The sequence below is a fragment of the Moschus berezovskii genome, chromosome 7 (genome assembly GCF_049115385.1).
Source record: "Moschus berezovskii isolate FMDL1 chromosome 7, NW_MosBer_1.0, whole genome shotgun sequence".
Taxonomy (NCBI): domain Eukaryota; kingdom Metazoa; phylum Chordata; class Mammalia; order Artiodactyla; family Moschidae; genus Moschus; species Moschus berezovskii.
In genome coordinates, this window is record NC_142466.1 from 94,511,350 (window position 1) to 94,525,591 (window position 14,242).

Consider the following 14,242-nt stretch of genomic DNA (forward strand, 5'->3'; position numbering starts at 1 on the left):
GGTGCATATTTCTCGAGCTGAATCTCCCCATGTGTGGACCAGGACTTTGCCTGGAGGCGCTGTGGTGGGAGGGCTGGGACTCAGCTCCCGAGTGGGTCACTTGAAATTCTTCATGGTGGTGTGCCTGAATGCAGGGGAAACTGGACCACAAAGCACATTTGTTTGGGGTCTAAATCCCTGCCCTCTGTGTGAGTGTCATCCGCAGATACGGTGTCAGTTAACTAGAAGGAAGTAAGAGAAAGTGTAGAAACACCAACCTAGAAGAGAGATCTGTCACTCGACATTTCTCAGATATTTGGGGTTATCTGAGGCGGCTCATCCTTGGCTTTGCTCCATATCTGGGAATCGGGAAATGACACTTCAGCCCTGCAGTGGGATTTCCTCCATTTGCTGACGATCGGTGACCTGGGTGGAATAGAAAGAGCTCTGAGAAAGTATTTATGAACTCCACGGGCTCTAACCACACCCATCCTGGGGACTTAGTTGCTCCCCTTGTAAAACAGGGTGGGTTAGACCTGGGACCCTTTGTGTTACCCCCTTAGAACCTGCATCCAAACCATGCTGACTACATAGTAAATATTGTTTATAGATTTATTTTAATCAAAGGCTTGGACTATACAAGGCTGAGTTAAGCAATCCGAGTATTTCTGAAGTCTGAGTGGCCTTCTCCAGAAATATATGGTGAATTCTTTAGTTCCCAAAGACTCTAGACTGGGGAAGAACAGGCTTGAATGAGGGGCCCTTCCAACTCAACTATTCAGCTTCCCACCTCAAAATGAGCCCATCTCAAGGTCAGGCCAGCAGGAATGAACACACGCCAGGCAGATCTTTAACAAGAGGACATAAAGAAAGCTTTCAAATCCCCTCTACTGGTCAATACCTAATGGCAAAGATTAGAAATTGCTTCCCTGAATAGAGTACCCAGCTGCCCACCACTTACTTTTGAAGTAAATCACTCACTACATCTTTTTACCTGCCAAAATGTGATTTCAAGTACTGCAACCTGTTGTTGACTTTCAGGTTTTTGTGGAAATAGGCAGAACCTAAATCATGCCTCCGGGGCTTCCCAGGTGGCGCTAGTGGTAAAGAACCCAGTAGGCCTAAGAGAAACAGGTTTGATCCCTGGGTCAGGCAGATCACCTGAAGGAGGGCATGGCAACCCGCTCCAGTATTCTTGCCTGGAGAATCCCATGGACAGAGGAGCCTGGCAGGCTGCAGTCCACAGCTTCGCAAAGAGTCAAGACAGGGCTGAAATCACTTAACCCACAGGCATGCAAATCGCTGCCTCCAGGACTAGTGAACTCTCTCCCAGGTGTTGCGCTGCCACCTAGTGGGCGCTTGTGGAGCGGCCGCGCTGGGTGTTTGTCCTGCAGCCAAGGGCTCCCGTGTCAGCCACGCTCACGGGAGGGAGCCAAGGAACCTGCTGCCTTCCTGCCATGGTCTGGCCAGACTGCCTATGTTGACTTGATGGGATGGTCATCCCTCCCATCTTTGTCTTTCCCTTCTTTCCCTCACCTCCCATCTCTTAGAAGGGGTTCAATCCAGTGAAATAACTCCCTACCCCCACTCCCCACCCCCCGGCGGCACATGGCAAAGTTTTTACTTGGAGAGGAGGCTTCTAAGTCTCAGAAATAACCCTGGATTTGGCCCTGGCACAGGTGGACTGAGCCCTAGTGGGTTAGGACTACACCATTAGATTCAGGAGGACCGGACCCCTAACCTTCAGAGTTTCAGGAATATGGCTAACTTGGGGATCTTGGTTCTGCCCTGGCACCCCTAGTTCCCTAGGTCATTATAACAGGGTACCTAGAAGCCCAGAACAACCTCACCAGGTTGTCACCTGGTGGCTTCAGAGTGCTGACATTTGTGGGATGTGGGATGTTGGTGCCTTCCTGAACATGAACTGTACAGAGATGCTATCCCACTCCTGGGTGGCCCCAGAGCTGGTGCGTGTGGGCTTCTCAGATGGCTTGAGAAACAGGCTACAGACAAGCTTGTGGTCCCAAGGGGTGGTGGGCTTTGGGTGGTAGGAACTCAGGCTCCCACACCCAGTTCTCTTCCTGCTTCCTGCCCTGATCAGACTTCCATCAGCTCCTCCCCAAGAAGCCCTCTGTACAGGTGGGATGATTATCACTGATTTAGCAGCTAAGGCAGCACCAGGGAAGAGGTGGTTTTCTCCAGGCACCTGTGAGAGAGGCAGAGGGAACTGGGGCCTGGTCCAACTTCACAAAGAAGCTCTGGGTTCCTCTTCCACAATGGTCCTTTTCTAAGAGGTTCAATTCAGGGACCCTGGTTTGATCCCTGGGTCTGGAAGATCCCACTAGAAGGAAATGGCAAACCACTCCAGTATTCTTGCCTGGAGAATCCCATGGACAGAGGATCCTGGTGGGCTACAATCCATGGGGTTGCAATAGTTGGACACAGCTTAGCAACTAAACAACCACTACCTCGGAGGTTGGAATTCACCTTTACTAGAACAAAATGCCACCTGGGACGTTTCCTCAGGTAACAGCTCTGGGGCTTCTCTGGGCTGTGGAAAACCTTCTGTGGGATTTTTCTTCTTTCCTCTCCAGCTGCTTATCACTCTCTCTCTTTGTCTCCCACAGATAACCTCAGCTCTCCAGGGTTTCTCTGTCCCTCCAGATGACAATGGGTGCGAGGGTGACACTTGCCTTTGACCTCCAAAGTCCTTGAGCTCTTTCACTTAGGAGGGGGCTGGAGAGCAGAGGGGCTCCACCCTGAGGCCCTACAGTTCAGGATTAGAAATGATGACCTTGGCGTTGTGATGACCAAGGCTCTGTAGGGTCACAGGGAAAAGCAAGAACACAGTGGCTGGACTGGGCACAATCCCTCCTCAGGTTTGGCTGAACAAACCCATACAGAGAGGCCCTGATGAGAGCCAGGAAGCCACAGCTTGTGGGGACATGGCCCTGGGATGACCTGCCTGTCTACCCTGTTACTGTTCTTTTGTCCAGGTGGGTGAGGGTCTTGGGAAACCCCTTTCAGTGACTTTACCTGTCTGCTCCCCACCTGGGTGGCCCATGCCCAGCACCAGGTAAACACAGCGGCTGTTTGACACCAACTATCAATGCACTTTCTCCAGGTGAGCCTGATCTCCCCCAGCTCCCAGCAATTCTGTGTATCCCTGTGACTGGCCCTGTCTGTGAAAAGCTGTTGGGGCCATGTGGGATGGGCTGGACGTAGGGGAGCAGGGGGGAAGAATCCTGGATTCTAGCAGAGCCCCCTCTTGTCCAGGCGTCTTCTGACATCTGTCTCCCCACCACCACCACCGCCATGCCCACTGTTCTGACTGGCCAGAATTGGGGTGAATGCTGGGGCCAGAGAAAGAATCTGTGGCCATGAACATGGGTGGGGTCTCTAGGCTGTTAAACACAGCCATTCAGAGATCATAGTGGGGTGCCTCAGATGGTTCTCATTTCTCTGCCTGACCTGGAAGCAGGGGGGATTGGGTTGGGGGTAGCGGTGCCCAGCTAGGCTGTTGGAGGCATGGACCCGTGGTAAAAGTATTTCTTTATGCAAATATAATCATGTCTAAATCAAACTGTTAGTTGCTCGGTCATGCCTAACTCTTTGCTATCCCATGGACTCTGGCCTGCCAGGCTCCTCTGTCCGTGGGATTCTCCAGGCAAGAATACTGGAGTGGGGTGCTGTGCCCTCCTCCAGGGGATCTTCCTGACCCAGGGTTCAAACCTGGGTCTCCCACATTGCAGGCAGATTCTTTACTATCTGAGCCATGAGTCAGCTGAATCACAGATTCTCTGAGTGAGAATATTCATCTAAGATCAGCATTTCTGAGCCCATGGGCCTTGAAGGGACATAGGAGCAGACACACAGGTTCACAGCGATGGCACCTGGCTTCTCAAAGCACTCTCAGGGCCCTGCAGTTTTGCCACGGTGACATGGCCAGAGCCTGGTCTGTTGCAGGTGGGCAAGCCCATGTGACAGAAAGAGGGAGAGCCTCAGGGCAGGACAACCAGTCCTGGCCAGCTACCTGCCCACAGATGTCCTCAGTTACACAGTACTGTGTTCTGACCCAGGGTGAGCAGGACCCAGTGGACTGGTTCTGCCCTCCTGCCTGTGACCCTGACCCCGACCCCTTCAGACTTGAGGACTCTGTGGGGACAGAGTCCGGTCTCCTCTGGCTCAGGCATCAGGAAGCTGCCTAGTGCTGTAGGGAGCAGGAGGGGTCAGGCCAAGCCCCCTCGCTGAGAAAGTGGTGGAGTCCTGGAGACAGTCGGGCCACAGCTGTCAGCACCTGAAGTGCATCTGACCCCAGCAGTTCACACGCATGCAGGACCAGAGTCCCAGGGGCACTGGGTTATTTGGAAAGAGCCTGGAAGCAGGTGGTCCTCTGAGAAGCTGACTCTAAGGAAATGTCAGGGCCAAGTATTTATCAGTTAGAGCATTGGTTCCACACCAGAAGGAGTGGAGAGAGGCAGGGCCACAGCCGCCTTCCAATGGGGCTTGGGTGGCCCAGCAGAGCTGTCCCAGGAGGGCCAAATGCCAGACCTGCACAGACCTGGACAGCCCACCTGGATGAGGGACCGTCTCCCTCAGGATGTCCGCCTGTGCCAGGAAGCTTCAAGGGCCTTAAATTATCCCCTGGCTGAAATGGGGCCCCTGGGAACCTGAGATATGCCTCCAGGCCCTGGGCTTCCCTCTGGGACAGCTTCCGGCTCAGTCCTGTCCTGAGAGCTCCTCCCTGTGGCTCCACTTGTGACCAGAGAGGGGGTCACTGTACAGCTGAATATGGTCAGGATGGGCCTCGCTCTCTGCCCCCCCACCCAGGACAGGGAGGCACCTCAATGACTTGTTTATGTAACCCTATGTTCTAGTGAAGTGAAAGTGAACATGTTAGTTGCTCAGTCGTGTCCGACTCTCTGCCACCCCATGGACTATAGCTCGCCAGACTTCCTTTCCATGGAATTCTCCAGGCAAGAATACTAGGATGGGTTGCCATTTCCTTCTCCAGGGGATCTTCCCAATCCAGGGACTGAACCTGTGTCTCCCGCATTGTGGGCAGATTCTTTACCGTCTGAGCCACCAGGGAAGCGAAAGTGACAGATTTTGACCCCAGTGCATGAGACCGTGGTCTCCCTTCTGGATCTTCCCGGTGTATCCACACTTGTCTATTCTTACAGGGGGTTCCCAGACTGTACCAGATTCAGGCCCCACAGAACTGGAAGTGCTTCTGCTCCCCCCGCCCCACCCCAAACACCCTGGGAGCCTGTTCCTCCAGGAGACCACACATCAGACTCACCCACTGGCCTTTAAACATTGTCAACACCCAGGCCACAGCCCAGACCCAGGAGACCAGCACCACATACCCCTGCAGGCAAGTCTGGAGGGCAGCAGGTCAACCACCAGAGCCTGGGCCCCTTGTTACTCCGCTTGGGGCCACATCAACCTCATCCGGGAGCTGGGAGGCATGAAGCGTGCTATCCCAGAGCCATTGCCTCAGAATCTGTTTTCAACCAGATCTGTGTGATCCGTGAGCCCAGGAAGGCATTGAGAAGGGCAATTGGGAGCCATTTGGCCCCCTCCCAGGTCTCCCTGGCACTAATTCCAGTCCACAGAGAGAAGGGACACCAAATGCAGGCAGGGTCGCCGGGCCCTGGGTTTCCCTGAGGATGCTCGTGATCGTTTTCTGGAACCGTTGTAACAAAGCACTGCAGACTCAGCAACTTAAACAACAGAAACGTGTTGCCTCACAGCCCTGGTGGCTGGATGTTCAAGATCAAACCTTGGGCCTGGATGGTTCCTTCTGAGATTGTGAGGGAAGGGTCTGCTTCAGGTTTCTCTCCTTGGCCTGGAAACGACCGTCTTCAGGTTCACAAGTCATCTCCTGGTGAGCATGCTCTCCGTCCAATTTCCGGTTTTTATAAGGACAAAGTAATGTTGAATCAGGGCCCACCCTCAGGACCTCATCTTACCTGAAAGTGAAAAGTAAAGTGAAAGTGTTAGTTGCTCAGTTGCGTCCGACTCTTTGACTCAGAGAGCCCACCAGGCTCCTCTGTCCCATGGGATTCTCCAAGCAGGAATACTGGAGTGGGTTGCCGTTCTCTTCTCCAGAGGGTCTTCCTGACACAGGAATCGAACTCTGGTATTCTGCATTGCAGGTGGATTCTTTACTGTCTGAGCCACCAGGAAAGCCCCATCTTACCTAAGTCATGTGCAGACTCTCATCTGCCAGTAAGATCATGCTCACAGGTACTGGGCTAGTATTTCAGCATCTTGTTGGGGACACAGCTCAACCACCCTTTCCCAGAATGTCTCAGGGTGAGGTCGGTGCTGCAGCCCCCTCCTAACTGGCTAGAGCCACCCTCGGCCAAAGGAAACACAGCAAGTCCCTTAGAAGGCACAGCCCGGCTTCGGTTACCCCTGTCATCTTCAGAAAGACACAGCATGGGCTTGGGGCCCATCTCTGAAGGAACTATCGGGTCGGTCAGCTAGAACCTCTCTGTGCTAGGAGTGAGGTTCTGGTTGGACTCTGGCGGGGATCCAGCTATTTCCAGGCTCTTGAGATGAACTAGTGAGCACAGTGGCAGAAGAGTCCATCTGCACGGTGTTATGGGCTGAGTCATGTTCCCCAAATCCATGTTAAAATCCTAAAGAAGGGAAAATTTGGTCTCAAAGACAGATGGTCACAGAAGGACTAACACGTTTTTCAGGGAGAAAACAGCTGTCTGCAAGCCAAAGAGAGAGGCCTCAGGAGAAACCAACCCTGCTGATGCCTTGACCTTGACCTTCCAGCCTCTAGGACTGTGAGGTGTGAGGTGTCTTTTATAGGTTGCCCTGTGTTTGATACTTTGTTACGGCTGCCCTGGCACATTGCCACACCCAGGGATGCTGACCTGGGGAGTACTCAGTGCCGCTGACTTCAGGCAATGGTCGGGCACAGGGGAGAGCATGTAAAACACGCTTTTGAGGGAAGGGTTTGATGGCCACACCCAGCTCCAGACATACACCTAGGTGTGCAGGCAGATGCGGCACCCATAGTCTGAAGAACCCAACTTTGTTCTTGTCCTGTGAGACATGGGTCAGGAACAGTCCCGCTGGGCCTTGGTCTCTGCATCAATTCAGGGCAGGCTGCCCTGCCAGGGATCACAAAGTCCATTGGAGCCACATGTGAGACCCCAGGATGCTCAGCAGTAAGATGGGGCATTCACAGATGCTGGGGATCAGGAACATTTCCATCTTCTTTATGAATCTAGCCTTGGTTTCATCCACAGATGGGGTTACCTGGGGAAAAGGAAGCAGAGAATGTGGGGGCCAGGGGGTCCCTGATGATGTCCCAAAGGGGCTGAGCTCCAGGGGGCCCAGCTTGGGGGTGCAGAGCAGGTAGTAAGCCTCCAGGCAAAACCCACAGTAAAGTGTGGTCCTAGAACATGACTTCTCTCCTCTTTTTAGGCACTGTCCACCCACCCCCTCTCACACCATCTACATCCTCCAGGATAAATGTAAAAGATGTTTAGTCCCTCTGTTCGAGGGAGTTATTCAACCAAGTCTTCCAGGTTATGGGTCTCCAGTGAGTTGTGTATAAGGGAGTGGCTCAGACTGACATCACCATGGATTTTGCTCATTGCTGGGCATCCTGCAAGTCATCTGGGGACACAGGTGCTGGCTGTGCTTTAGAGGTTGAGGTCCCCAGATTCTTTTCCTGGACAAGGTCTGAACCTCACAGTGTCCTCCAAGTCATCCTCTGCTGATTGATGACAGCTCCTGACACCTTCTCAGGCCCCCTGACACCCTATCATCCTATTTGTGAGACTCTGCAGACAGAGAGGGAGTGAAGGAGGAAGCTCAGTTCCTAGGTGGTTTCCCAATTTGCTGGCCAACACTGACAAGCTGATCATGACACTGACTTCTTCATGCCACAGATTTCTCAGTTCTTTCGTGAAAAGTTGGAACATAAATCACAGGGAAGTGATGAGGTTTAACAGTGAAAACCACCAAGTCAGATTTCTATCAGCCAAGATAATTCAAGACCTTCGCTTTCCACTGGGATGCTTTTCAATTGCCGGGGCACCTTAGAGAACTGTCCTGGTGGGTGTTCAATGACCCATCATAGAGAACGTTGGTCAATGCCACTTGGCCTTCATTGGAGAAACCCAACCTCCTGGAACTCAGGTGGGGTTCTGATTTGAACTTCCTGTCCCAGGACACCAAATGGTTCTAAGTTGCTCAAGTCAGAGCCCTGATACAGAGGCACATCAGTGATGGGTCGCACAAGGGGGATGGGTTGCACTGTTAAGTATTATCAATGCCTTGGCCCCCGAGGTTTCACTCCAGATGAATGGAGTATTGCTGTGGGAACACTGTAGAGAATGCAGCCTGGACACCAGCATTTTTAAGGTTCCGGTTGACTCTACTGTGCAGTCAGGCTTAGGAACCAGTGGTATTAGATGAAGACAGCTGGGTTGGCCTCTTTGGGGCAGCTCTTTTCTGAGTCAGGAACTTTCCATTTGTAAAATGAGGAATCAGTGATCATAATCATCTCAAAAGTTGATTGTTTTTAAACTAAAAATAGAAAATGTCCCTGAAAAGGCATTGCAAGCGACATTATGCAAATGAAACTTCTATTACAGAACACTCAAAAATGACACCACACACACCTAGTCTACCAAAGCGAGCTAAACCATGTGTGTGAGCAATGTTCTGGGCATTCATACATTGCTTGATTTTTTAAAAATTGATCTTAAAGCCCTGTGCATGCTGGTTGTCCCAGTGGTCAGAGGTGCAGGCCATGGGTTACCAGAAGGCATCACATGGCAGTTCTTTCCTCTGACCCATGTGTGTCCACTGGGCACAAACCAAAAGCTGCACATCACTTTCAGGTGACATGGATGAGTGGTCTAACTTTGTTTTCTTTCCTGGTGAAGTCTCTAAGTATCAACAGTGGTTTGAGGCTTCAACCAAGGCCGAGGAAGGGTCCTTGCCCTGTTACCCATGCAGGGAGTTGTCTTTGAGATGACCTGGGCCATGGCTGGCTTCCAAGTGCCGTGCACAGCCTCTCTGCCAGTGGGCTGGTTCCTCAGGGGCAGGGGGACAAGGAGTCACAGCAAAAGCCAAAGTTCCACTGAGGATGCATCTGCAGGCGTGGAAAGGATGCCCCCTGCTCTCTCCTGACACGGGGCTCCCCAGCACGCACACCACCCTCTCACTGCAGAGCAGGAGGTGAGTCTCTGTACAGTGCAGGCAAAGCAGCTTTTCTTGTGCACGGAGACATTAAGCTCTTATAAAGATATCAATAACAGTGCCGTTGGTCCATGCTGGTAAGCGGGGGAAACCAGTTCTGCACACTGAGAACTGAAGTGGGGAAAGCAGTGATCGGGTTGTTAATAATAAACAGTTATTTTTATGTTGAGAAGAATATTAAAAGTACAAGAAAGTCTGCACATGACCCTGCAATGCCACTCCTGGACACATATCCAGAGAAAAACATGGTCTGAAAGGACACATACACCTCAGTGTTCATTTTAGCACTATTTATAATAGCCCAAACATGGAAGCAACCTAAATGTCCACCAACAAAAGAATGGATAAAGTAGATTTGGTACATACATACAATGGAATATTACTCAGCCGTTAAAAAGAGTGAAATAATGCCATTTGCAGCAACATGAATGGACCTAGAGACTGCCATACTGGGTAAAGCAAGTCAGAGAAGGAGCGATAGTGTATGCCATCCCTTGCATGTGGAATCTAAAAAGAAATGATACCAGCAAATTTATTTACAAAGCAAAAACAGGCTCATAGACTTAGAGAACAAACTTACAGTTGCCAGGGGGGAGGATGTGGGGAAGGGATAGTTAGGGAGTCTGGGATCCATGCGTACACATTGCTATATTAAAACGGATAACCAGCAAGGACCTATACCACATGGAACTCTGCTCAATGTTATGTGGCAGTCTGGATGAGAGGGGTGTTTGGGAGAGAATGAATACACATATATGTATGGCTGAGTCCCTTTGCTGTCCACTGAAACAATCACAGCATTGTTATTCAGTTATAGTCCAATACAAAGTGAAAAAGCTTTATTTTTTTTCTTTTTTTAAGTACAAGCAGATCTGAAAAAAAGGAAAAAACCTGAACACCTGTTTGAACACACTCACACAGAATCCCTGGGGAACATTACAAAGGAATACAGGCTCCATGAGCCAATTTTAGACCCTGTGTTTTCAAATTATGACATACAGAAGTAGAGTTTTGGAGTGGAAGGAACTCACTGGCACTTTAAGGCGAACCCCACCTTAAATGAGAAAGCAGACTTGGGGACATGATGATTTAGTACCCAAGAATGAAGCCCAGGAAAGATACAGAAAAATCTCATTGCAGGACATTCAGGAACGGACATCATACTGACTTGAAGAGAAGGAATGTTCCAGACTGAAGAAATGTCTAAATATTCTGATTGCAGAGTAAATCATTTGCCACGGCTCTCTGTGCTGTTCTGTGCTGTGCTTTAGCTGGGCAGACCTTTTCTTTGGAGCGATCACCTCCGCTCAGTTCTGTCTGTCTCAGAAGGTTGGCTTCATCTCTGAGCCTAGCGGAGTCTGCTCAGGTCCTGGTGTCCTGATACAGATTGTGTATTTAGGTCACCTTCTTTCTGTCTGGTTTTCCTGCCGTGTACATAATCGCTTGAGGTAAAAGGTAGAGATAAGTGGGTTTGGCTTCATCACGCATCCTGTTGTTTTCTTCAGGGTTGAATGTTGACAGAAGCACCAAGAGGAGCAGGGAGGTAGTGGGCTGGGGGCTTATTGGGCAGCTCATGTGCCTCAGTTCTGGCGGGGGCTGGGATGGCAGCACACTGATGTGTAAGGTTGCCCACTTGGGCATCTGGGCAGACAGAAAGCTCCCTGGCCTCCCTGGGAACACACCCAGTGCCCAGAGGTTGTGTTCTCCAGGGTGCCTTCAGTATGAGAGGAGATGCCACTCTTGATGTTCTCCAAGCATCACTGGGTACATCACAGAATCAAAAACCCGCTTCCTGCACAGAGAATGCAGTTGACTCGCCTACTCCGGTGAAAATCATTTTCTTTCTGGCCCAAGCCCCTTGAGAAGGACTTGAACTTAAAAATGGTTTTCTTGATCAATGATCTTTCCTGCCTTTCCTCACCTGCTTGCTGCCTTTGAGGCTGATGCTTCTACCCTGCCCCCATGTCAGGGAAGAAGAGCCTTGAGCAACTGTTCACAGGCCATGAGTATTTACAGCGTCGTGTTCCAAACAGCTTTGACAGCTTTGGTGGTTTATAGAAAATTCATGATGTCATTACTTCATATGTGCTGTGGAGAATAAATAGCAACTAGACACTGGCTCTTTACTTTTATGAACGAGGAAGAGTTGTTTGTGAACAATATTCATTTTCCACTCACTGTTCCACAGCTGAATGGTAGTCATGGAAAACTGAGTCATTCAAAGACCTCAAAGATTGCAAAGGCATCAAGTCTCATGACTCACGGCTTTGGTAAAATAACGCCTAGCTGAAAAAATAGCTCCTGGAAATGGCCTCAGCTGAGTGGTATGTGGGCTGAGAGCATCGCTTGGTCAGCGAATACCCCATAGGAGGGCGGTGACTGGCAGTGCCAGGCTGGTGAGATCACGAGTTCAAACAGGCACAGACGGGCCAATTCACAGCTCAGGATGCGCTGGCTATCCAGGTGGATGCTTACTGGACTTGGTGGTAGTGGCTCTGGGGATCTGTTCTTTCCTTCTTTCATTTTTTTGGCCACACTGTGTGGCACGTGGAATCTTAGTTCCCTGACCAGGGATTGAACCTGTGTCCCCTGCAGTGCAAGTGCAGAGTCTTAATCATTGGACTGCTAGGAAAGTCCATGTTCTTTCTTAATGTAGGTTAATATTGTAAAACTGCAAAATAATAAGTGGTCTTAAAAAGAGTTCCATGTAATGAAACATCTAGTTATGTACCCTGTGCCCTCCTGTATGAAAATGCCATTGTTTTATTTCTTTTTCTTTGAAGGAAAGAGTGATTATATGTGTCCTGGTGTTGTGTGTGTATGAATAAGAGTGATAGAGAGAGACTATGGTGTGTAAATAACCCACGTTTGACAACAGGACGGGGCTGGTATTTCAGCAATAAATACATGGTAACTTGAGCTTCCCTGGTGATCAGCGGTAAAGAATCTGCCTGCCAATGCAGTAGACACGGGCTCAATCCTTGGGTCAGGAAGATCCCCTGGAGAAAGTCATGGCAACCCACTCCAGTATTCTTGCCTGGAGAATCCCAAGGACAGAGGTGCCGAGGGGGCTACAGTTCATAGGGTCACACGAGTCAGACATGACTTAACAATTGGACAAAAACAGCTTCCTTGACTGATTTCAGGGACAGAATCACCTTCCCACAAACACACTGCATCTGCTGGAGAGACCCCTCCCTCCTGCGTGGTAAGTGTGGTGTTTCCCAGTGTGGGATGAGCACCATCTCCATCTTGCTAATAGTCCTTGAACACAATGGTGGCTCTATGGTCAAAGTCAGGAAAATGATGAGCTAGAAAAAAATGTGTGAAAAGGTCTTTGCTGAACTATTCCTTGAAACTTGGGCTAAGGGGACACTGGGATTCTTATGTGGGAATGTTCTCAGCCATGCTATTTCTCAAGGGAGCTGCTGGGTGCACAGCATGGCTCTGTCTCCAGACTCACATTTGTAGGGAAGACACTTGTGAGCTATTTATTGGGCTTCTCTTGGGTAGATGGTAGGGAGAAGGAGAAGGGGTAGGGCTTGGGTGTTTGACTGAACTTTGCCTTTGCTGGGCTTCCAATGCCTGAGAAAGGCCATAATTCAAGAGGACTGGTTTTCCCTGAGGGTGGGGACGAATTCCATCCTGAGGCCACAAGCCGATGTCCAGAAGGAACAATTACTGCCTAAAGTGGGAAATGCCGGCATCGTTTGTCCTGAATTAAGATCTCATTCTGGCTCTTTCAGTTATTTTTATTTTTCTGAAAATCAGCTGTATGCTTCAGAAGCTGGGAGCCACTGCCACTTCTGGTCTTAGGTGTCTACAAATTGGTGGGCAGTTCAGGATCACGTGAGGAGTCGTCATTCCTTTGTATCAGGTGGTCTCTGGGTTTGTTTCTTTATAGTCATCACAGGACTTTCCATCAGGGGAGTTACTTCTCAGGCTTCTCAGTTTGGCCTGTGTGGGTGCGATGGGGAAAATGCCTTCTCTTCCTCAAGTCGACAATTTCAGTGAAACTACTGAGTGGACAAGAAGTCACCCCAGCTTACAGGAAGGCAGCTGTTCTCTGCTCACCCCTTTCTCTTGGGCCCCAGCAACTCTCATCCTAACTGCAGCTCGGGACAAAGTCTAACAGGTGCTTTTTCTGACTGAGAAAGTGTTTATTAACTGGTTCTGAAGTCCCTTCCTGCATTTGGAAAGTCAAGCCACAGGTCTCAAAATCTCTCTCAGCCCAAGCTCAGTTTGGTGATAAAGCCACTTCACGTCACCGTTTCCAGTGGTCACAAACATGTGATTGCTTGGGTTCTGCTCCCTCACAGTGACGACAAATGGGATTGCTAGTTTTCTGCTCTCTCCGTGAGGTTGAAGTCATTTCCTGCGCCATCACTCAGCGCCACCTGCTGGCCTGCAGAATTCCCACAGGCCAGGTGCTGTGGTGACCCGGGCATTTTTAGAATATGCAGCCCCGCTGCCCCATCCCGCCTCTGCGCCTGGCACTTACCTGTGCCCCTGTGCCAGGGCAGTCAGTGGGTAACCCTCAGCTGCAGTTTTGCACATCAGGAGGCTGAGTTTGTATGACTCCCCCAAGGTGAGTGCTGGAGACCACCTGTCATGCTCTGCTTCGGGGGCAACCTGCCAAGGGTCTATTTGGCTGTCTGTGTCGTTCCTGTCCTGGGGCCGTCCTGGTCTCAGGGCCCACCAAGGGAGAGTGAGGCCAGTCAACCCAGGTCTCCTTCAAACCTCTGTCTGCCAGGAGCTGGAGAAATTCTAGTGGGGCTGGAGGGAGGCTGGCAGCCAGGAGAGACTCTGGCATAGAGCAGGTAGAAGAGAGATGACAGAGCAACCGTTATGGATCCCACGGCAGGATGTCTGCCTTACACTTGCACTGAATTCCAATGAAGCAGTCGTTTGGAATAAGGTTCAGTATATATGTGTGGCATGTGCGATTATGAGGTATGTTATGTGCAAGGTATGTGTCTATGTGATGTCCATGCATGTGTGTGTAACCTCCTTTAAAAGAGGG